The sequence below is a fragment of the Pseudonaja textilis genome, chromosome 1 (assembly GCF_049901715.1).
Source record: "Pseudonaja textilis isolate UNSWEBS1 chromosome 1, rPseTex1.2, whole genome shotgun sequence".
In the NCBI taxonomy this organism is placed as follows: domain Eukaryota; kingdom Metazoa; phylum Chordata; class Lepidosauria; order Squamata; family Elapidae; genus Pseudonaja; species Pseudonaja textilis.
In genome coordinates, this window is record NC_141990.1 from 194,516,238 (window position 1) to 194,538,206 (window position 21,969).

At 37.3% G+C, this 21,969-nt stretch overlaps 1 protein-coding gene and 1 long non-coding RNA gene across 16 annotated transcripts in view; one reads left to right on the plus strand and one right to left on the minus strand.

The window, feature by feature from the left end:
* Positions 1-21,969, plus strand: part of BAZ2B (bromodomain adjacent to zinc finger domain 2B) — a 233,378-nt gene that overhangs the window by 8,618 nt on the left and 202,791 nt on the right. For 5 of the 15 annotated variants that reach the window (XM_087920137.1, XM_087920141.1, XM_087920149.1 and 2 more), the window contains exon 2: positions 15,399-15,491. The exons of the other annotated variants lie outside the window; for them this stretch is intronic. The gene's annotated coding sequence lies outside the window, so the exon portion shown is untranslated. The remainder of the gene's footprint in view (positions 1-15,398; positions 15,492-21,969) is intronic. 15 annotated transcript variants of the gene reach the window in all.
* Positions 1,737-15,727, minus strand: LOC148127982 (uncharacterized). Its single transcript, XR_015740774.1, has 3 exons — positions 15,576-15,727; positions 15,376-15,470; positions 1,737-1,860 (listed from the first exon to the last, which is right to left on the minus strand). It is a non-coding gene; the product is annotated as an uncharacterized LOC148127982 (long non-coding RNA).

Here is a 21,969-nt window from a genome sequence, read left to right on the forward strand (position 1 = left end):
AGTATAAATGGATGTATAGTGCCATTGACTTGATTGGGCTGTTTGTGCTGTACCTTTTTGATAGTCTTTGCGTATATGGAGAACACATGTTGTATAGATCCAGTCTGATTCACTGGAGGTTTGCTGACTAAGGGTTTCATCAAAAGAGCTACTTGCTTGTCAAGTCTTCTCCATTCATTTTAGCAAAGGGAACAGACCCAAATTAGAAGGACAAATGCTTTTCCATTTAGAAGGGTGAGGAAAGGGTCAAAATGACTAAATTAATATGTTATTTCAAAGAAGATCGTATTTGGGGTGTATACTGGCTTTAACATGCACAATACAACCAAATTCTCCACTATTACAGGAATATTTCAAACTCATGAATCAGCTAAGTTCCCTCTGAAAGTTTATTGCAAAGGAAAAATAATATTTGTAATATGTTCAGAGCAGTGGTGGGATTCAATTTTTTTTTACTACTGGTTCTGTGGGCTTGATGCGCTGGCAGGGAAAGGATACTGTAAAATCTCCAGTCAAGGTATTATTTGCCGGTTCTCTGAACTACTCAAAATTTCCGCTACTGATTTTCCAGAACTGGTCAGAATCTGCTGAATACCACCTCTGGTTCAGAGTTGATTTGAAATGCTAGTTTTATCAAGCTGCTAAAGGCCACCATTAGCTTGAAATAATTTCATTGTTTTTCTAGTATGCACATCATTATCTTAAGTGTGTCTATGTAGTATAAAAAGTACACCAGTAAAGTAGTTTCCAGCAAAATTTGCATTTGGATTTGCATCAAACTTCCAACCTATACTTGATTGCCCTTTCCTGGTTCTCATATGGCAAAAGAGAACACAGCCATCAGATACACTCATATATTTCCTGCTAATGAATTAGGATAGTGTAATTTTGAGCGCAGTTTTGAATCCTGTTGTGAGTACAAAAAGTGTGATGGGAGAAAGATTGTGAATACTAGTTTCTCCTTCTTTTGTTGCTTGTTTTGTCAATTGGCATATTACCTCCACCTCCTATTCATTGCCCTTCAGGTCACTTTGCACATGTTGAAGGCAAACTCCTGTTTGAAAGATAAAAAAAATATTAATATAGATTTCCCAGTAAATTAATACTTTTGACATTTCAGAGTTGAAAAAGAAGAAAAAGCTGCTGCTTTTGATTCTCAAGCTCAACAAGTAACACACTTTTGGTTTTGTTTACAGCTCGATCTTGTACGATCCTTTGCGTGTAGGGTAATTCCTGCTTAGTTCAATAAGGCTTATTCCTAAATGACTAATCTTGGAATATTGTTTGAGCTGTTTTCAAGATGGTTCATTATTTTGTGTGCGTTAACCTTAATTGCTAATATTTTTATAAAGTAGTCAAGCTGTTAAATATTTATCTTTAAAGCTAAACTCCATCCACAAAAATGGTAAACTACTATATGCTATTTTGTTGATTTTCTATTGAAAATACTTACTGCTGTAAGTAATGTATTATAATAAATCATCCTTGGTGAGGCAATAATAACAGGTATTGGTCTTTTGGTTTTGTGGAGATTAGATTAATAATGAACATGAATGAAGCTGTAATGAATCTTTAGAGTAAGAACCTGCTTTATTTTTAACTGTTCATGTTTTACTATTCCCTTTGTGGGATTTGGGACCATATTCTCTTTCAGATTTGAAAATTGAAGAAAACATTCATACCTACTTCTTTAATTTGTTCTTTTGAGTCAAATAAAGCTTGCTTTCATTTAATGTCTTCAAGATTGAGGAAAAAATAAATGGAGGCTTGGAAAATATTTTTCAAGGAAAGACATCAAAGGCTGTTATATTGGAAAGGGAGCAGACTTGCACCGAGATGCACATACATTTATATTTGTATCTGTAAGAAAATACATAGAAAGGCTGGTTTTACTTCAGTATTTGGATGAATGTATATTGTAAGCAAAAACTGCTTAATTTGTTTTCCCTGACAGGAAATTCAGTTTGAAGATAATTATTGCACTGGTCCAATAGATGTGCAGAGCCATAATTGTGTGTTTTTAACCCTGTTTTTCTGTCCTTACACTTTTCCACACGTATGCACTCATTAATCAGAGACGCTGCACTCCTGCTGAGGGCGGAGAGGTTCATCAAATTGGCAGCCGGTTTGGTGCAAAGAACGGTGTACTGAAGCTCTTAACGCACTGGGACATAAATAAATCTAAGGTCTTTGTATGCAAACCCTGGAGGTTAATACTGCATAATTCAATGTCCTGTCTTTGTTTTTATGATTGATGTTTTTAAATGTTTGAAGCTTGATGCAAGTCTTCTGCTAGGTCAGGGCTGACAATCTGATTGGATGAATTAAAAAGCATGAAGCTGGCAAGGAGACTTTGAGTATGCTGCCGAGACTGTGTCCCCCTCCCTTGGTAGATCATTGTCATATTGCCTGAGCTGTTATAGGAATGTTCCAATGATTGACAGTCCCTGCTGTGATAATGGTCCTGATGCGTGAAATGCCAATAGTTTGGCTCTATTTGTTCTGAATCTTGCCACTATTTGTATCTTTAACAGAGCTAACATGTAGGGGAAACTGTTGAATTGCTCTGGTACTGGTCCTAAGTCAAAACAAAAACTGGTTGCCTAGTTGTCTTTTTGAGGATGCTACTTACAAGTTTCAAACAACATGCCATCATTTGAAAACCTGTATAGGCTGATTATTCACTCACAGAACCTGATTGAGCTTAGTGTATACCCCTATCACTTATTTATTGATCTTTATATGTTGTAACAATTGGTTGCTGCCTTTTCTTTCAGCTCTGCTTACCATAGAGAAGATGTGGTTTTAAATATTTAATTTTACCAAACTGCTGAAAAAAACGCTAAAGCATCGAAAGTTTGGAAGAGATTTATCTATATGAAGCTGTGGTGTCATACATCTGAAATGCACTTTAGGTTTTGCGTATTGGCAGCAGCAGAATTCTCCAACCTTTCCAGTCCTTTGATTTCTTCTGTTGATCTGACTAGGGAATTTGTTGAGTACTGCCAAGGTTATATTCTTCATGTGACAGGTCTTAAAAGGCAGTCTAGTGGTTTTGTACTTTGCCCATGTGCCATGCACTTGTGTGCAGAAAAGAAAGGGAAAGTGAAGGGAGCTACATAAGTAATTACTTAGCAAATTCTTATCAGTTTTCCACAGTGTCTCGCACATCAGGAAATATGCTGGCTGAACTTCAGAACCAGTTGTTTCGGAATTACTGAGCCTTTATTTTATTTTACATAATTTTCTTGTTTTAAAAAAATACTCAAGTCAGTACCTGCATTTGTTTGATTTTAATCCTCTTTCTATGATGCTTCTTACTCAGATTAATTGTGTGTTCTTCACAGCAGGATGGCAGTATTTAAACAGGTTTCTCATTTATCTGGCATTGATTATGCAGTGTTGGTGCTTTCTAGGCTAGTGATAAAGTGGCAAGCATGAGATAGATTGTGAGTGTAAATGCGAAGTTTTGACTTAACCATACGTTTACTCAGAATTTCAGTGGGATTTACTTCAGGAAGAAAAATGTTTCAAATAGCAACCTGTTACCATTTTTTCCATGACAAATGAAAAGAAGATGAACTCTAAATTGTTTGCTTTAATTTGAATACCTTCGAGATGTAACTTGGGCTTAAGAAGGGGAGAACTTCTGAAAGAAGAGTTAAGAACTAAGAAGCTCCTTCCATGACATACAGTGGATGTAAAAAGTCTACATACCCACATTAAATGCCATGTTTTTGAGATATTAAAAAAATCAGACCAAGATAAATCACTTCAGAAGTTTTTTTGCACCTACTAATATAACATACAAGCTGTACAATTCAATCAAAAAACAAACTGAAATCTTTTAGGGGGAAAATTACAATAAACAAGGTACAATAACGTGATTGCATAAGTGTGCACAAACTTAAACTAATACTTTGTTAAAGCACCTTTTGATTATATGACAGCATCCAGCTTTTGGTGTAGAAGTCCATCAGCTTGTCACATTTTGCCTTGGGAATCTTTGCCTTCTCTTCCTTGCAAAAGCACTCTGAATCTGTCAGAATGTGAGGGCATCTCCTATGCACAGCCCTCTTCAGGTCACCTCATAGATTTTTAGTTGGAGTCAGGTCTAAGCTGTGACTGGGTCATTTCAAAACTTTGATCTTCTGGTGAAACAAGTCTTTTGTTGATTTGGACGTATTCTTTGGGTCTTTGCCTGTTGAAAGAGGACCTTTTTCTTCATCTTCAGCATTTTAGCAGAAGCCTGAAAGTTTTGTGCCAAAACTGAATGATGTTTAGAACTGTTCATAATTCCCTCCACCTTGATTAATGCCTCAGTTCCAGCAGAAGAAAAGCAATCCCAAGGAATAATGCTACCATGCCACCAAGCTTCACTGTGGGTGTGGTGTACTTTGGGTGATATGCTGTGTTGTTTTTGTGCAAAAAGTAGCTTTGGAATTTTGGCCAAAAAGTTCAATCTTGGTCTCATCAGACCATAACACATTTTCCCACATACTTTCATTATGTAGGTTTTTGTGAAATGTAGCCAGGTTTAGTTATTTTTCTTTGTAAGAAAAGACTTTCATCTTGCCATCTATCCCACAGCCCAGACATATGAAGAATATAAAGGAGGTTGTTATCACATGTAATATATAATCAGTTCTTGTCTGGAATGCCTCCTTTAATAATTCTGTAGGCCTCTTGGCAGCCTCTCAGATCAGTTTTCTTCTTGTTTTTTTCATCAATTTTTGAGGGACATCTAGTTCTTGGTAATGTCACTGTTGTGCCCTGTTTTCTCCACTTGTTGGTGACCGTCTCCACTGTGTTCCATGGTATATTCACTGCATTAGAAATTGTTTTATCTACTGGGGTGGGGGAAGACCTTTGGGAATTGAACAGCCATTGTCTCTCTTCTAAAATGGGCTGACTGCACTGAAAAGGAGGGGCTGAAGGATTTGAGTGAAAGGATCAAGTCCCCTCATCTAGGATCATTGGTATGACTAAATTTGAAAACCACAGAGCGGTATTAATATTTCTAAAAAAGAGGGTATCTGATTTCCTACTCCCAATCTGTTTTGTGTTGTTCCAAGCTGTCTGCTCTTCCTGATTGGTCATTTTCATTATCTAAGGAGTTTATTGACAGAGGCCTGTTATGATCTCTCTCCCTCTCCCTCACCCCCCTCTCCTTTCTGATGTATATGCTTCCTTTCCTCTAAGAGCTGCAGGTGGTGCACGTTACATTCATATCCCCATTTTTTTTCCCCTGTACAACAAAAAAGTTGGGCTGACAGATAGCAACTAATTACAGTTCCCTCAGTGAGCATCTCTGGCTGAGGATGGATCTTAAACAGTGGTAAACTTGGTACTGGATTATGGTATTAGTCCTAGGCCTGTATTTTAACCAGTACCTTTTATTGGGTTAGTGCACAGTATTGTCTAGATCAGGGGTGTCCAACCTTGGCAACTTTAAGACTTGTGGACTTCAACTCCCAGAATTCCTCAGCCAGCTTTGCTGGCTGAGGAATTCTGGAGTTGAAGTCCACAAGTCTTAAAGTTGCCAAAGTTGGACACCCCTAGTCTAGATATTCTTAGATTACACTTTCTGGGATTTCAATGCTAGCACAGTTAAAGGTTTCCCAGTCAAAGAAGGCTATGATAATCTATTCTCCTTACCTGATCTAAGCCTAGAAACTTGTAGTTTTTCTCTAATTTACCCCATTTTGTGATGCTTTGGGGATTAGAGCATAAATGTGGAGTGATTAAACCATTGTAGATGATAAGTCCTTTAGTTCTTTTATCCCCTCTATGGCATTATTAGGCCAGTCTAAATAAATGCTTATTGAATAGTGGAGAATTCTATACCTTCTGCAAGATATTGCAACCTTCTTCTCTCTTTCAAACTCTGCAGATTGACAAAAGAGCACTTGCTATTCTCTTTGTTTTCCCAATACATGGAATGCATATGAAAAAGGATTCAGCTCCAAATTGTTTCTGAAATGTTCCTGTATACATACTTTTGCTTCCATTGGAAGTATGTTGCCTAGGAAGAAAAGTGATGATATAGGAGGAACGCTGCATGCAGAAGACCTTGTCTCTCAGCCATTTATTGCAATAATATAAAATCTGTAACACCCTATGAAAGAAGTCAGTGATGCATTAGTACATTTCTCTGCATCAACTGTGGCGTACATTTTAATGCTTTCTAAATTTTCTGGTATTTTTGTTCCTTAAAGGAAAGTCTGACAAAGGCCAGCTATGGAGCAATGAAAGACAATTTTTTTTTTTTTACTACATATGATACTGACTACATTGTGTTTGGGAGGCTGCATTCTGTTATTTAGCCTAACACCAGGGGTGGGATTCAAAATTTTTAACAAAAATTTGTGTGCATGGCTTAGTTGGTGGGCATGGCTTCGTGATCATGTGACTGGGTGGACATGGCTTGGTGGTCATGTTATTGGCTGGGTGTGGCCAACTCAATATCACTCATATCGAGGCACGCAACTCCTCACCTGGCCTCTCATGACTGTGGGGATGCTGCAACAGTCATAAGTATGAAAAATGGTCATAAGTCACTTTTCAGTGCCACTGTAACTTTGAATGGTCCCTCCACACAAGCAAAGTACCAGCAAAGGAGGGGAAAAAACTCCAGAGGTGTTCCTGAGACAGGAAGTCTAGTCCTGCCAAGAATGTAATAAGGGTTAATGGAGACACCGTTTCTGTAAGCAACACCAGAATGTTTCCTTCCTGCCTTCCTTACAGGATTAGGCCAGTAATTTTTTCTAACAACTGGTTCTCCGAACTGCTTAAAATGTTAACAACTGGTTCTAGCGAATAGATGCAAACTGGTAGAATCCCACCCCTGCCTAACACTAAATATTTTGGATGTTATTCTTATTTAATATGTATAGTTTTGATTAACTATTATCAGGTTGACTAGTATTAAGTACAGAAGAGCCTATGCGGGAACAGATTGTACTATTGGAATTGTTGCAACATTGGTTTGCATAATTTTCTTGGTTGTGTTATGCTAAACATTATTAATAGAACCTTTATAGGACAGAGGGAAAAGCAGAACAACTCCAAGCTATTAATACTTATTTTCTGTTTTGCTGATCAACTGTTTTACAAGAAAAGGAGTGGGGCCATGTCCTTGTTTCACTTTTTAAACTACAGTTTCTACGGTTCTTACTACAAAGCATATCTGAAAGATGCATCTTTTCCCATACAGTATGAACATGTAAAATTTGATTTGCTTCAGAACTTGTTTTGTTAGACCACCATCAAGAGAAGTTTGAATGGTGGGAATATAGACAGAGTCTTTTCTGTGACAGAATTCTGATTGAAAATTGTTTCCCAAAACCAAGACAAACTGTTCTTTTTGTACAGTATGAGGCAACCTATTAAAACATTTGTACCCTGTGGCTTTTGAGTAGTTTCTTACATAACAACTTAGCTTGTTGTTTTTTTTCCTGCTCTTGATTATGCTGTTTAATGGTTTCCAGTTCGTTTTTAAGTTTTAAACTATAATTTGTCTGAGGAACCTTTTCTGGGCTCATAGAAATAAAAAAGATCACTTAACAAGAGGCCACAATGCTGTTATGTTGGCTTATTGAATCTATTACCTTTGATTACTGTATTTATTATCTATTAATCAAATTTATATAGCTGCTCACTCACCCAAAGCAACTCTGGGTGGTGCACAACAATCCGATCAAAAAGCAAGTTTCAAAACAAGTACAAAATCCAAGTTAATGCAAATTAATTTAACTTAACAAATGTCTCACTTAACAACAGAAGTTTTGGGCTCGATTATGGTCGTAAGTTGAGGTCTACCTGTAGTGCACAAGACTAAACTGTGCAAATCTCTCCTAGTCACAACTGCCATATTCTCACAAAATAGGAGTAGTGAGTGTAGGACGACCCCAGATTGTGTCCTGGGTCTGTCTGTAATAATGCAACCCCTTCTAATGCCAAAGATGGCATAGTCCTGGAACCAATAGGCCCTAAAGTCCAAAGCTATTCAGTCTTGCCAGAGTTCAGCTGAAGCCTGTTGCTCCTATCCAGACCTTCACAACAGCCAGACGCTTAGATAAGATATTCATGGCAGCATTTAATTCACCTAGGCTCAGGAGACATAATTGGGTATCATCAACATACCGATGATACCTTATCCCATGATGATGAATGAGCTCACCCATCAGCCTCATGTAAAATATTAGAAAGGAAAGGAGAAAGCATCAAATTCTTTATACATCATGCTAAGTCATAATGTTGCTTTGGTTTGGGATGAATGTGTATTAACACCAGTTATTGTGGTTTATAATCCATGGATATGGTTTGATGTGTTGTGGAAACCAAACCAATTGAGAGTTTAAAAAAAAAAGTTCAATTATGGTATAATGCATGAAGTCAGTTTCTTTTAATCTGTTTTCAGGGTTAGTCAGAATGAAGAAGTTAGGAATACAATGTGAAATTTGTAATTGAAGTTAAGAATTTTTTTAAAAAATTCTCCTTTTCCACTTGCATTCACTCCCAGTTATAGAGAGGAACAGAATGAATGAACATGATCCAGTAAACCTTCAATGCAGATAGGGGTAGAAGCAGGAAGTTCTGGGAAACTCTTACACTAACATTTTTGGGGGTTGTGGGGGGAGGGAAAGGAAAGTATATTTTGCACAAGTACATACTCCAGTATTGAAAACAGTGTCTAGACGCTAGACTGCTTCTGCTTAACAGAAATCTCAGAAATTGAGCTTGAGTGGTTATGAAAAGAAAACATAAATTTCAGTATTTTTAAGATGGCAAATAAGGGGTAGCAAAGTTCATATCTAAGAAATTGTTTTAAAAAACACAGTTGTTTTGTCTCAAATTCCTCTTTAAAAGAAGTATTTGAAAATCTTTAAAGCAATTACCTGTTTGTCTTCATAAGTTTCAGAATTTGAGAATAATACCTAGAAGCATGCACTTTAAAATATATGTTCAGGACAGTTTGGTGTGCGCGTGTACACACAGACAGACAGACAGACAGACAGAGCAGAGAATCTAAGAACTGACTGCTTGTATATATTGCAAACTAGGCTCCAGATGGTCTCTCCCTGGCTTGGAGAAAGCTCAGTCTACTATCACATTTAAAACACACAAGCACTTATATACACATCTATACCTAATGTATTTGTGTACCCTTTCCCCACCTTCTTCTGGTCCTCCCCGGACATCACCTAAGGAAAAAGAAATATCTTGCCAGCTTTAGGAGAAAGGAATGAAAGAGAGGCAAAGAAACTGATGAAATTAAATTGTGGAAGGAGAGACACCTGTATCAGGTTCAGAACTGTTAAGAGACTTATATGACCTGGTTCTATTATGGTGGTCCTTGCATCAACCAGATTTTCAAAGAGAGTTGGAGTGGGACGTTTTGAAAAAGCTGAATCTAGATCAGGCTTGTCCAACCCGCGGCCCACGGGCCGCATGCGGCCCAGGTCGCCTCGTAATGTGGCCCAGTGCCCACCCCAACCTTCGTGCCAGAGCCAGTGAGGAGGAGGAGGAGAGGCAGGCGCAAGGTGGGGCGAGGCGAGCGCCATGCCAAGCAGCAACAGAAAAGGCAGGCGCCATCAGAGCACCACCTTCTGCTGTTGCCTCCACCGCCGCTGTTGCCACTGCTGCTTCTGCCTTCCAGTCCTGCCGCATCCAGCTGGGCCATTTGCAGGAGGAGAGGTAGGCACGAGGCAGGCGAGCTTTCTTCCCCCCGCAAAATTTGGCCGGAAAATAAACCGTGATAAACCGTGTTTAAAAAAAACATGATAAAAAAAAATAATTTTCAATAAATAATTAATAATAAATAATAAAAGCATCTCACTAACTTCATTTCCAAATAAATTTAATATGTTAACTATGTTTTCTATGGTTTTTTGGGATGATCAGGTATCGTTACTGTTATTTTATTTTATGTGCGGCCCAAACCAAATTTTCATCTTCTAATGTGGCCCAGGGAAGGTGAAAGGTTGGACACCCCTGATCTAGATAGATACTTTTGCGGTTGCTGTTGGAGAAAGGATTTGGATCTAATCCATATTCCCTCTTCCAGGTCAAATTGAGAGACGAGAATCTTTCATTTTAGTTTTATGCATTTACTTGTGATTGTTTAAAACACACCTCCATCTCAGAGGTGGTATTCAGCAGGTTCTGACCAGTTCTGGAGAACCGGTAGTGGAAATTTTGAGAAGTTTGGAGAACCAGCAAATACCACCTCTGACTGGAGATTTTACAGTATCCTTCCCCTGCCACGCCCACCAAGCCACTCCCACAAAACCGGTAGCAAAAAAAAAAATTAAATCCCACCACTGCTCCATCTCAAACTTAAATCTATTGACACAAAGGTAAGAACCAATTATTTAAATTCCAAGCAATTGTACTTGGAACTAGAAAGTCCACTGAGGACTTGGGTTAATGTCAGATAATGTTTCCGCTTGAAAAAAGTTGTTGATTTTTTTTTTGAAGGCTAACATTTTCCTTCATGAAAGTGTACTTCATGCAGTGTCCCTTGATGCCGCCTTGGTTGCTAAGGTAACTGGAAGCTTGACATGGAAGAAGAAACATGCTTGCAACTGAAACTGATAATCTTCTGCTTATTTCCATTCTTCTACTTCGCTTTTCATGGAAACTAAATTATTATCTTGGGGGAAAAACCCCAGAAGACTTGGAAACTATTGTGTACTGTTTTCTAATCATTTCAGTTTCTGAAGGAAATCTGAAAATGCTTTCTTGGTTTTTTAAAAAAATAATTTCAGTGTCTGGTAGGAAAAAGAAAAATTTAAAGTGTTATAGTTACTCTGAGAACATACTGTTCATTCAAGTATCAAAAATCTCCTGTCATCTACCTAGTGATTTTTAGAAAATTATGGGGGAATCCTTTTTTAAATAGATCTTTAGAAGATCCTACTAGTTTAAATGTTTTTAAAAGTTGCAGAGGTTATATATCACAGGGCATATTATTTTAACTAAGTCACAGGATACTATTTCCCTCAACAGTTGGTCTGTGAATATGCAATCATTCTGCATTTTATTGGATTAGTAAATGACTGATCAAACCTAAAGTTGTATATTTTTGTCCGGAACATTGGACAAAATTATTTTGGAGGAAATAAACCTAGAATTTTCTATAGCAAAGCATTTTACTGCCTTCCGTTTCCTCACTGCTGCCGTTTCATTAGTTCTCCAATCAGAGAAAATACTTAAAATAATTTCTGCAGATCATCCGGTCAGGAGAAGATCCTGAACTTTTTCCTCTAAGGGAGAGGAGAGAACGTACAGTTATGTATAACAAGTGGAAGATTAAAATTAGCGTTCTTGCCACTGCAGTCTGAGAATTGTACTGATGTGTTTTGTTGCATGGGTAGACTAATCAGCTCTGTCATTGGAAATGAATAAAAATAAAACTTGATGGTTTTAGTTAAAAATGATAGAACCCAAGTCCAGCAATAAATATTTTTATCCTGTCAGTTTTTCCATTTGAGTACTTGAAGAGCAACTTATTACATACAACATCAATACAAGAAGCTTGTATTTGTATGCCAGTGTTGCCTGGGTAAGCAGTGTCTGTTTGTTTATTTAACATGATTTCTAGACTGCCCAAAGCACAAGCTTCTTGATGGCATATATCACTAAAGCAAAAGCACACAGCATACTTCCCAACCCACCACCCATTGACATGATAAATACAGAAAGATTGCACCATAGCACTTTGGTTGCATCAGCATCCCACTAGCTGTTAGAGATCAGTTTCACATCATAAAACTTGTCTTCTTTTGGCTCTTTGAATATTTCAGCTCCATTTCAATTTTGCAGAGCAGCCTTCTTGAAATCGTTTCCATGCAAATGCTTTGCATTTGAAAGTGCATTTGTGTAAGTTGCTCAGTAGCTTGATAAGTTACTCGAGTTTATTTATTTAAATGATACATAGGGGTGCCCATCTCACAGAAATGACTATGAAAGCAACAATCCCATGATTCAAACCACAAAGTCTGAGATTAAAATATATAATTTATAAAAAATAACTTTAACCAAGAGAGTCACTGAATCTTGAACCCCTTGAACAAATATCTGGGGGAACAGCCAGATCTTCAGTGCCTTATAAAAAATTAATAGAACCAAGGATATCTGGATTTCCAGAGGGAGGCTGTTCCACAGGCAGGAACTGTCACAGAGAAAACTATTGGTTCCAATAAAATGGTATTGTTTGATGGAAAGGTGCTGGAGCATGTGTCTCTGTTAGATCTAGTGTTGGTAGCTAGTAACAGTGGAAGATGGGCTCTCTTGCAAAAACATATACCCTGCTGTATCTTTTGAATCAAGAGGACTGGTGGCAGCTTTCCCAAATGTCCTGTTGGCTCATAATCTAGACTTCGGTGTATATTTTTTTCCCAATCAGCCATGCCATACAGCTAGCTACTTCTTTTTATGAACTGAGTCGCTTACTGAGTGGATATCTGTTTTGAAGAATCAAATGGGATGGATGGTGACCTGAGCTTGTACCTGGTATGTTGGTGATGATGTCTGTGAAAATCAACCCAAGATATAAGTGGAGATATTCTTCTGTCCAAACTAGGCAGAATTTTTTGTAGGGCTTGAAAAGGGACGTTCCTCAGGAAACAAATAGGAAGCAAGCAAGTTTTCCAATTCTGAGAAAGTTGCATGTTCTACAGAGTGTCTGACAGCAACTCTCTTACAACACTGCAGTATTATATGACTTTTTCATGCAAATACCCACACAGGCAAGCTGGATTCTGTGCATCTCAAAAATGGGTGGCCTTTGCTGATGGATCATTGAATAGTTCCTTGAACTGCTCTAGACATTTTATTTGCCTGTGTAGGGATTATACGTGTTACTTGGGTAAATTTGTGTTTGGAGTTTTCACCTGGTTTTTTAGTAGTAGAAAGCAATGGCTTTGTATGATTGACTCCCATATTTGCAGTCTACCTTGTTTATATTTGCTGCTGGTTTTCAGAAAATCCATTTCTTGAATGCCCCACCATTGTTTGGATTGAATACAGACTGTGAATGAGAGAAATTTAGCAGCAGCAACGCCAACCCCTGTGGCAGATATTGATTTTGGATCAGTCTTTCACAGTCCAGAATCTTCTAGGTATCTTGAACTGGTAATAGTATGATGACAGTATCCTTCTGATTCTACTGCTGTGTGTGGAAAAGGTTGTCCTAGACTTCCTGCTTCTTCTCTTTGTGGGGAGATTAAGAGCCCAACTAGATTAGAAAATCTAGTCCATTGTATGGTTCCTGTAACAGATTCTAGTGGGAAGCCAGGCAAGTAGGAAACAAACATCAGAGCACTTTTCCTTAGTTAATAACAAGGTTTATTGCCTGCAGCGTTTCAAAACAAACTTCAGAGTATATCTTTGTACGTGTGCTACATTTTAGTTTAAAATGGCCTGAAGTAAAATCTGACCATAATCCTCAAAAATGTGTCCATGGTTACCATACATACAACTGATTATGATTTCATTAATAAAATGTGTTTTTCCTACTCAGTTATTGTTGATACACATGAAGACCGAAGGTTATGAAACTCATTTTTGAAATTGTTCATTGAAATGCAGGCAATGATAGGTTTTTAAGGCATCTGGCTGGGTTTCAAGCCTGAAATGGATTTTCCCCCCTTCATTTCATATTTTAAATTGTAAACTAGATTAGCAAGATTCAAACCTGTTTGACAGATTTAAAAGAACCTTTTGCAATCCTTACTTTAATATCATTTAAATCACATTAATACACGCTTGAACCAACTAACTTTTGCTGACAGTTGGAAAGATGTCAGTAACCTTTTCCCTATTGTAAAATAGGCATAGTGTTAAATCCACTGAAACTATATTGGGTATATCCTACAGCCTTCGGAAAACTGAAACGTTTGATCCAATAAAACCTGGACATTTCTATGTCATAAAAATTGCAATAGTATTTTGGAATATGGAGAGAGCAATCGCCATTTATTACTAGAAACACTTCATAACATTTTAAATTAATTTGTAAATGTTAACATATTAGCATTTTTACAATATAATTTTAATTCTGCAACTTGCCAGGTAAAATGAGGTAGTTGAGAAAGAATATTTCATATTGGAGTGATCGTTAAGAACATCAGGTGGCATAGCAAAGTTTCTGAAGCACCCTGTTTCAAATAATAGGTGAAAAGTGGCATGTTTGAATATTTCTTGATATAAAATACATGGAATCTATCTGTTAGTTTTGGATCAGTACAAATTTATTATTTCTGGGGAAATTTGTAGATATAGATTGCTACCAGATGCGTACCTGCAACTTCATTTTCAATCATCTTAGGAACAATCTTGCCACTCTTCCATGTAGGTTGTATTTAAGAAGTACCATGAGTGCTAAATGAAAATAAGGCTTATCACTAATAACCATTTCTAATGTTGGAAGATGTTAAGGATAAACAAAAATCTCAAAGTAAATTCACCTCCCGATCCTTCAGTACATAAAGACAAGTTAGGGAAATGGTTTCCCAAATATATGACCCCTCATGTTGACTAGTGATTGGTATAGCAGAGCACAGGGATTGAGACTTCTATTTTAGTGCCTGCTTGGAATGAAGAAACCTGGGGATTTATCAAGATTATGTTGGTTTTAACCAATGGTTTGGGTTCTAAATTTGCATTGTTGAATCACACATTCATGAGGAAAACTGTTTCTGTGGCTAGTGTAACATTTATTCTCTGAAAGCTTTTTTATGCCTTCCATTTGGTCTTAACCACTGGATTAGACATCCAGGAATTTGTTTTCTTGAAGTTTGTCCCACATGCTAACTGATTTAAATAAACCTTAGCTTAGGCTATGCTGGTTCAGTGAAGAACAGCAGCTAAATACTGTATGAGTATCTGGATATTTCTGTAATTCAGTGAAATTTTAGACCTTTTCACTTTATCTATATAGATATCTAGTTTATCTATATAGATATCTGCCTTGTTTTTCCAATATTATTTTCACAATTTGCCACACCCATTTTATGAGAGGGTAATGTTTGCAACTTGAACATTATGTTTTTTTCAGACTGTTTCCTCCCAGGAGGCATTGTGAACCTCCTGAAATGCAAAATTTCAGTGCATGAGTTTTACTTTGGAACCAGTCTCCAAAGGAGCTGTACTGCCTAAAGTCCAGGGAACGAATGAGAAATACACAGAAAAGGTTCTACATCTGCTGGGCTCTAACTTCTTTTAGTCTTTAATTTAAATAACAATAATATTCTTTTTGTTAAGTAATATTATTGAGATGCAAGTTGCAGTTTGCACTATTTTTATCATGGCACGGCCAATTGCTCCTTGTTGAAGCACACACATAAAATAACTCGATGTGATCGTTACCTTGTTTTTGTCCCTGCAAACAGGTTCAGTCTGTGCTTGCATTGGGACTGAGTAGTCACAGATGGAGAAAAGTAAATAGAAGCGCAAGGTGAGCACTGTAAGAAAACAAATGCAGAGTAAGTAAGTATTCACTAATAACAGCCACAGGCTCAGTGGTGTGTAATATGAGATCTTACTCTGCGTTATAATCAATGACATACGTTGGAGCTTTCACATAGTGTTGGGGCCATACGTTCAGAACCTGTAAACAGCATGAAATAAAAATGGCATGGTTGTCATTTAGCTCTTAAGTTTCAGCCCTTTTCTCTTATGCTTTATTTGTCTTGCTCTTGCTTTCATCTTTTGCCCACTTGACTAGACAGCCAGTTATAACTCTGGAATCTGTGGCCAAGCCTTACATCATCACCACTCCAAGAATGGGCTCTTGGGGAAAGCAAAAATAAACACGGTCCATTCTGGCAGCTGAGAGCAGACTGTCTGCCAAATTCTCACCCCCATTGGCAGGAGGAACTGACTTCCCAAACTTATTTCCAAGCTCTTCTTTCTGAGAGAAAGGCCATTTATAATCTGTTCCACATTAGCCCCAGTCCTGGCTCCTAGGTCTCTAGAATTACAATCTTGGGAGTTAATTTTACCGGATCAAGGGACTCCTGCATCCCCTGATAAATTAAATATAGGATATATTAAAAATATGATTCCACACAAAAGGGAAACTGAGGTTTAAGATTATTTTTTTGCTAAAATAGATCAGTTTAAAGGACTAATCAAAATATGGATAACTGCAAAGACTGATAGACATAGTGGACACTGTGGGACAGTTCTCATCTGTCAGAGGACAGCTTACATTATGTATATGTTTGTATGTGTGTATGTATGTATGTATGTGTATATATATATATATATGCAAAAATGAAAAGCTAATATGCATAGCAACAGCAGAATTACAACTTTCTCTCAAGAAGAGGGCATTGTGAATGACTTCTGTAGTTATGTGCCTTTCTTCCATTGAAAATGTGAGTTTCTTCATTCTCTGTCCCAAAGAAAAAGCTATTGTCCTGCTAATGTTTCCTTGGATATTGGAGATGATGATGATGATGTTGATGATGATGATGATGATGATGATTACTACCTTTATTGTCAGAGTACAAAATGCATACAGTGAGATTGGCTACAGATGCTACAGATCTGTAGTAACTTATATCTACTTGTTTAGCAACAGTATTGAAGTTATAACAGCACTGAAAAAAGTGGCTTGCAACTGGTTGATTGCAGCAAATTACCGGATCCCCACAGCCACATGATCAAAATTCGGACACTTGGCAACCAGTATGTATTTCTGACAGTTGCAGTGTCCCAGGGTCACATAATTGCCATTTGCAGCCTTCCTAGCTGGCTTTCTACAAGCATGGTGAAGCCAGATTCAGTTAATGCCCACATCATTCACTTAACAACTGCAGTGATTTGCTTAACAGCTCATAAAATTGAGGGTGGCCCACTTAAACACCTTCCTGGTCCCAATTGTGTTCCTAAATTGAGGACTACCTGTATGCCCCATGTTATCCTGGCTCCTGCACTTAGTATCATCTAATTGAAAATAAAATACCAGCATGTCAAATTCATCATGCTTCTTAGGTTTCCAAGCTAGTTCAGTCAATGGGTAAATAACATTAGTAGTCTGAAAATTACAATCTGGTATGTGACTGTTGAAAGGGAACGTTTGTTTCCATCAGACAGTGTCTAAAAGGGCTTACAATGTCAATAGTCTGAAGGAATTAATACATGATTTCATCTAACTTTTCTATGAATAGGAACATCACAAGTTTTTTGTGCAAACAGATGTATCACAAGATTATTTTATAAATAGCCTGCAATTAAGCAGATGATGTTTAAAATTGATTTTGGTTTTTATAAATAGAAACTGTCTGAAAGGAAAAGGAACAAAATAAATCACTAGTTTATATTGTTTTGAATTTGGTATTTTCCCTACCTTCAATAATGGCATAAAAAAAATGCAGTTTGGCAAAGGTGCAGAAAAAGCTTCGGGATATGAAGATGAACTCCCATGAACATAAGTAAGATGGACTTTTCTGCTTAATAAGAAAGAATAATTTATTTAACAAAATAAAATAAAATCCTTCTATCCATAACTTTGATAGCTTAACCACAATGGAGGTCAATCCATTTTGACTACAAATGCTATGCGTATGACATGAGATTACATGAGAGCTGTGGTGGTGCAGTGGTTAGAATGCAGTATTGCTCACTCCAGGAGTTCGATCCTGACCGGCTCAAGATTGACTCAACCTTCCATCCTTCTGGGGTCGTTAAAATGAAGACCCAAATTGTTGAGGGCAATAGGCTGACTCTGTAAACCGCTTAGAGAGGGCTGTAAAGCACTGTGAAGCGGTATAAAAGTCTAAGTGCTATTGCTATTGCTATTACATAATGCACATATTGTTCAGTAACAATTGACAAAATAACAACAGCAGAAAGCTTCTGTAAAACTCTGTCTCATAAACTGCCTTGATTTAAGCCTTGAATGTATCCATGATTTCAGTCCTGAGCATAAATCCTGTGATGCTTGTAACAACAGCCACTCGCCAGGAAGACACCTTAAAGCTAGAATGGAAAATGGCCACGTTTTAACACAAGGAAAACAACTGGAGGGTACTAACCCTTCTTCCTACAAAATCCTAGCCTCCCTTTAATTGTCATATTGATTAGTGCTTTGATACATCTGAAACTTGCCATTATACTGGAAGTCACATGATGCCGACAGAAGCTTCAAAAAACATGACATCCAGTTTTGAACAACTAGTTCTTGCCATGCTAAAATTTATTACCTAGAGAATCTTACTGCCAGCAGCTAGCCTTTCAGTTCCTATTCATTAATTTTGGAGACCTTGTAGACAGCTGATCTTTCTAGAAACTCTGGGCAGTGAAAGACAAGTCTGATTTAAAAAACCTAGCTAACGTTTTCCTTAGTTTTCTGTATTTTTGCTGTTGGGTTTTACATTAATGGATGTTTTGATTTTCAGATAGATATGTATAGAAGCTATTTTTTTTAGAACAGCCATATTGTGTAATCAATTTTCTTTTATTCCATCCATCCTAAGTACTGTTTGTGAAACAAGTTGTCAGCTTTATCTAAGGCTCATGATGAAATGCAGTGTACACTGTAATTTGTGACTAAAATAAGGAGGTTGATATTCATGTTTAAACAATATCTTAATTAAATGTCTTAAATTATATAAGCTGTGCAAATAAACCCAGAATGCTGCTTAGATTGTCTAAATAGATTTTAAAATACTTTTGAGAATGGACAGTTTGTAGAAAATAAGGCAGATTGAAAAAAACAACAACATGAATCTGACTTTCCTAGCATTAATCTAATATAACTATTTACAGCCCTGTCCCCTCCCTTGTGTTTACTTAATTCCTGAAAGGTCTATACAATGTCCTGATAGGTATATTTAGAACTGTGTGTTTATTGAATCACCTATCTCCTAAATCAGATAATCACACAATAGTTGTCACTTGATGTTGGATTAGTTGTAAGCCTGTGAGTGGAATACCATTATTTAATCGTAATTATCCTAACAGACACCACAGTCATAGTTGTGCAACAGAGGAAAAGGGACTAAAATATGTTTGTGTTAGTCTTTCAAGGTAGACAAGAAACAAGGTTGATGGGAATTTGACTTTAATGTTGTAGGGTACTAGCCAACCTATGACGCATTGGGTCATTCTTTGTCAATATTGACTTTGCCTAAAGAGAGAAACAAAATGACCACAGGCAGGCAAAAAAAGCAGGGGGAGTTGGATCTACTTCTAGCTCCAGCCAGCTTATTCATTGATTTTGTGGGAAGTTGACAAGGAGTCTTGGAAATCAGGCATGTAACTGTAGCTGACAAGTTTGCAAATATAACTCATCTGAAGATCCTTGAAACTTAAATTCCACAGGAATGATGGGTCTTGGACTGTATACACATTCTGTAAGTTAGTGAATTTTGAGGTACCTTGACATTGTCCTATGATGCACGGTTTCAGCTAATTGAAGGTTACAGAGTTTTAAGTAGTATACTGATAATAGCAGTAATAGATTCTTGAAAAAACTGCTTCCTTTATAGCAAACAATGCTACATAACAAAACAGAGATATCGGAGAATTTTTTCTCCTCCCTTATATCTCTTTTTCAAAACTGTTTTTTTTAATGTTCTCTTAACAGTTCTTTCATGCCTTCATCGGGATTATTTCTGTGTTCCTCTATATTTTGAGGGCCCTTTGATCAGCCCAGCAGATCAAGACTAATTCTTTCTTATCAAGATATCTTCTGAAGGGCCCTGTAGTTTCTGCAGCAAACCATGATGATGTCAAAATGACTTGCATGATGATATCATATAAACATCACCTTTACATACTTATACCCAGGGGTGGGATTCTACCAGTTCGCACCTATTCACTAGAACTGGTTGTTAACATTCTAAGCAGTTCAGAGAACCGTTTGTTAGAAGAAATTACTGGCCTAATCCTGTAAGGAAGGCAGGAAGGAAACATTCTGGCGTTGCTTACAGAAACTGCCTCTCCATTAACCCTTATTACATTCTTGGCAGGACTAGACTTCCTGTCTCAGGAATGTCTCTGGAGTTTTTTTCCCCTCCTTTGCTGGTACTTTGCTTGTGTGGAGTGACCATTCAAAGTTACAATGGCACTGAATAAAGTGACTTATGACCCTTTTTCACACTTATGACTGTTGCAGCATCCCCATAGTCATGAGAGGCCAGGCGAGGAGATGCGTGCCTCGATGTGAGTGATATTGAGTTGGCCATGCCCAGCCAATAACATGACCACCAACCCATGTCTACCCAGTCGCATGACCACCAAGGCATACCCACCAACTAAGCCATGCCCAGAGAACCGGTTGTTAAAAAATTTGAATCCCACCCCTGCTTATACCCTGATGTCTTAAGTACGTAAGTTGCAGCATTGAAGTGATCTATATTTCATCATTCACTTAGCTCATCCTTGGCTCCTCAGTGATGCCCATGAAAAGGCCAGAACCAATTCGGGACATTGTGCTTCTATAGTGTTTAGAGACCTCCATATTAATAGCCTTTGGTGGATTGCAACTTCTGGGGGAAACATTCAGGAAGGTGAATGTTACAATTAGCAACTTGGAAATGTTTGGATCCAATACTGTTTCTTTACAGCCATTTATTTCTTATACAGATGTTCGGGTTCAGTTTTGTAGATTCTCACGCCTCTAGGACACCTTTCATTTGCACTTAGGGTTAAGGTGCATACTCAAAGTGCACCTTATTGTTTGCTTGTTTACGTGTTTACTGAATTCATGAAAATGATCTGTGTCTGCTTAAGTTATCAAAAATACTGTTATTTTCACATGTGATATCTTGGGTTTACTGATCAAGGGTCTGGAGAAGAATTATATGACACAATTGCATGCACCAGGGCCTTTTCTCATGAAAGACATAATACCTGCATCTGAAACAGCATTTGCCTCATATCAGTTGGATTCTACTTGACAGGCAACTTAATTTTGGACCCACAATGTTGAAGCCTGAAATAATTTTAGGTATCCACAGATAATTTAAAAATATAATGGAAGTTCTATTTATGCCCTCAAAATGTTGGGTGACAATTGATGGCTGCCTCAGTCCGTTGTTAGATCTTCAAAGATGGTCTGTTTCTTAATTTTGAGATTATAATTGTCATTTTAAAGCATCTGACTTGTGGCTAGGGTTCGATCAACTGAACAGAAGCTTATACAAAGAAGGAAACATTAGAATGCTATTGTGAAATATTATGTACATCGTAAACCCTCACAGATTCTGTTCTACTTTTGGTTGTGCATTTTTTCAGCATACTGGATCCAAGTTTTGACAGACAAATTGTCACTTTATATCCAAATTAAAGGATTCGTTAAAATTACACTTTGAGAGTTTCAGGCATTAGGAGTCAAGAATGTTTTGATGGATGTAGGGCTATCTGGTTTTTGTGATAAATTATTGTACTCATAACTAGAGATTAAAGTGTGCGAATACAAAGCCTTCTCAATCTGAAAAAATATTACCTCTAACTATGGAAAACATTGGTTTTCTCTGATTTGTTAGATTGTAAATTTGTCTGGTTTAGATTTGGGCTTTGCCTAAGCAACTGTCATTGATCTTGAGTGATTTCTTTCTGTTGTTCCAAAATACATATTTCCGAGGTCAGTCTCGATGCCAGAAGGTTAAAAAGTAATCTAGTGCAATGTTAATTTTAAAAAGAGAACCTCTTAAGATCCAGGATATTAAAAACAATAGGCATTTATAAAGGGGAAATGTTATTTTGTGACAAAAATTGACATTATTTCAAATTTTCTTCTATATTTCTATCCATAGGGGTTACCATGCAACAATTTTGAAAGCAAAAATAGTAAGGAGGCTTGTGGGGCTTAAGGTATATGCCACAAGAAAGTAATATTTAATTACTTAAGGTATATGAGTTTTTTGGATGGTGATTGTTATGAACATTAAGATAATTATCAAGCATACTGAATTTTAAGAAGACTTAGCATGATTTCTTCAAAGATAC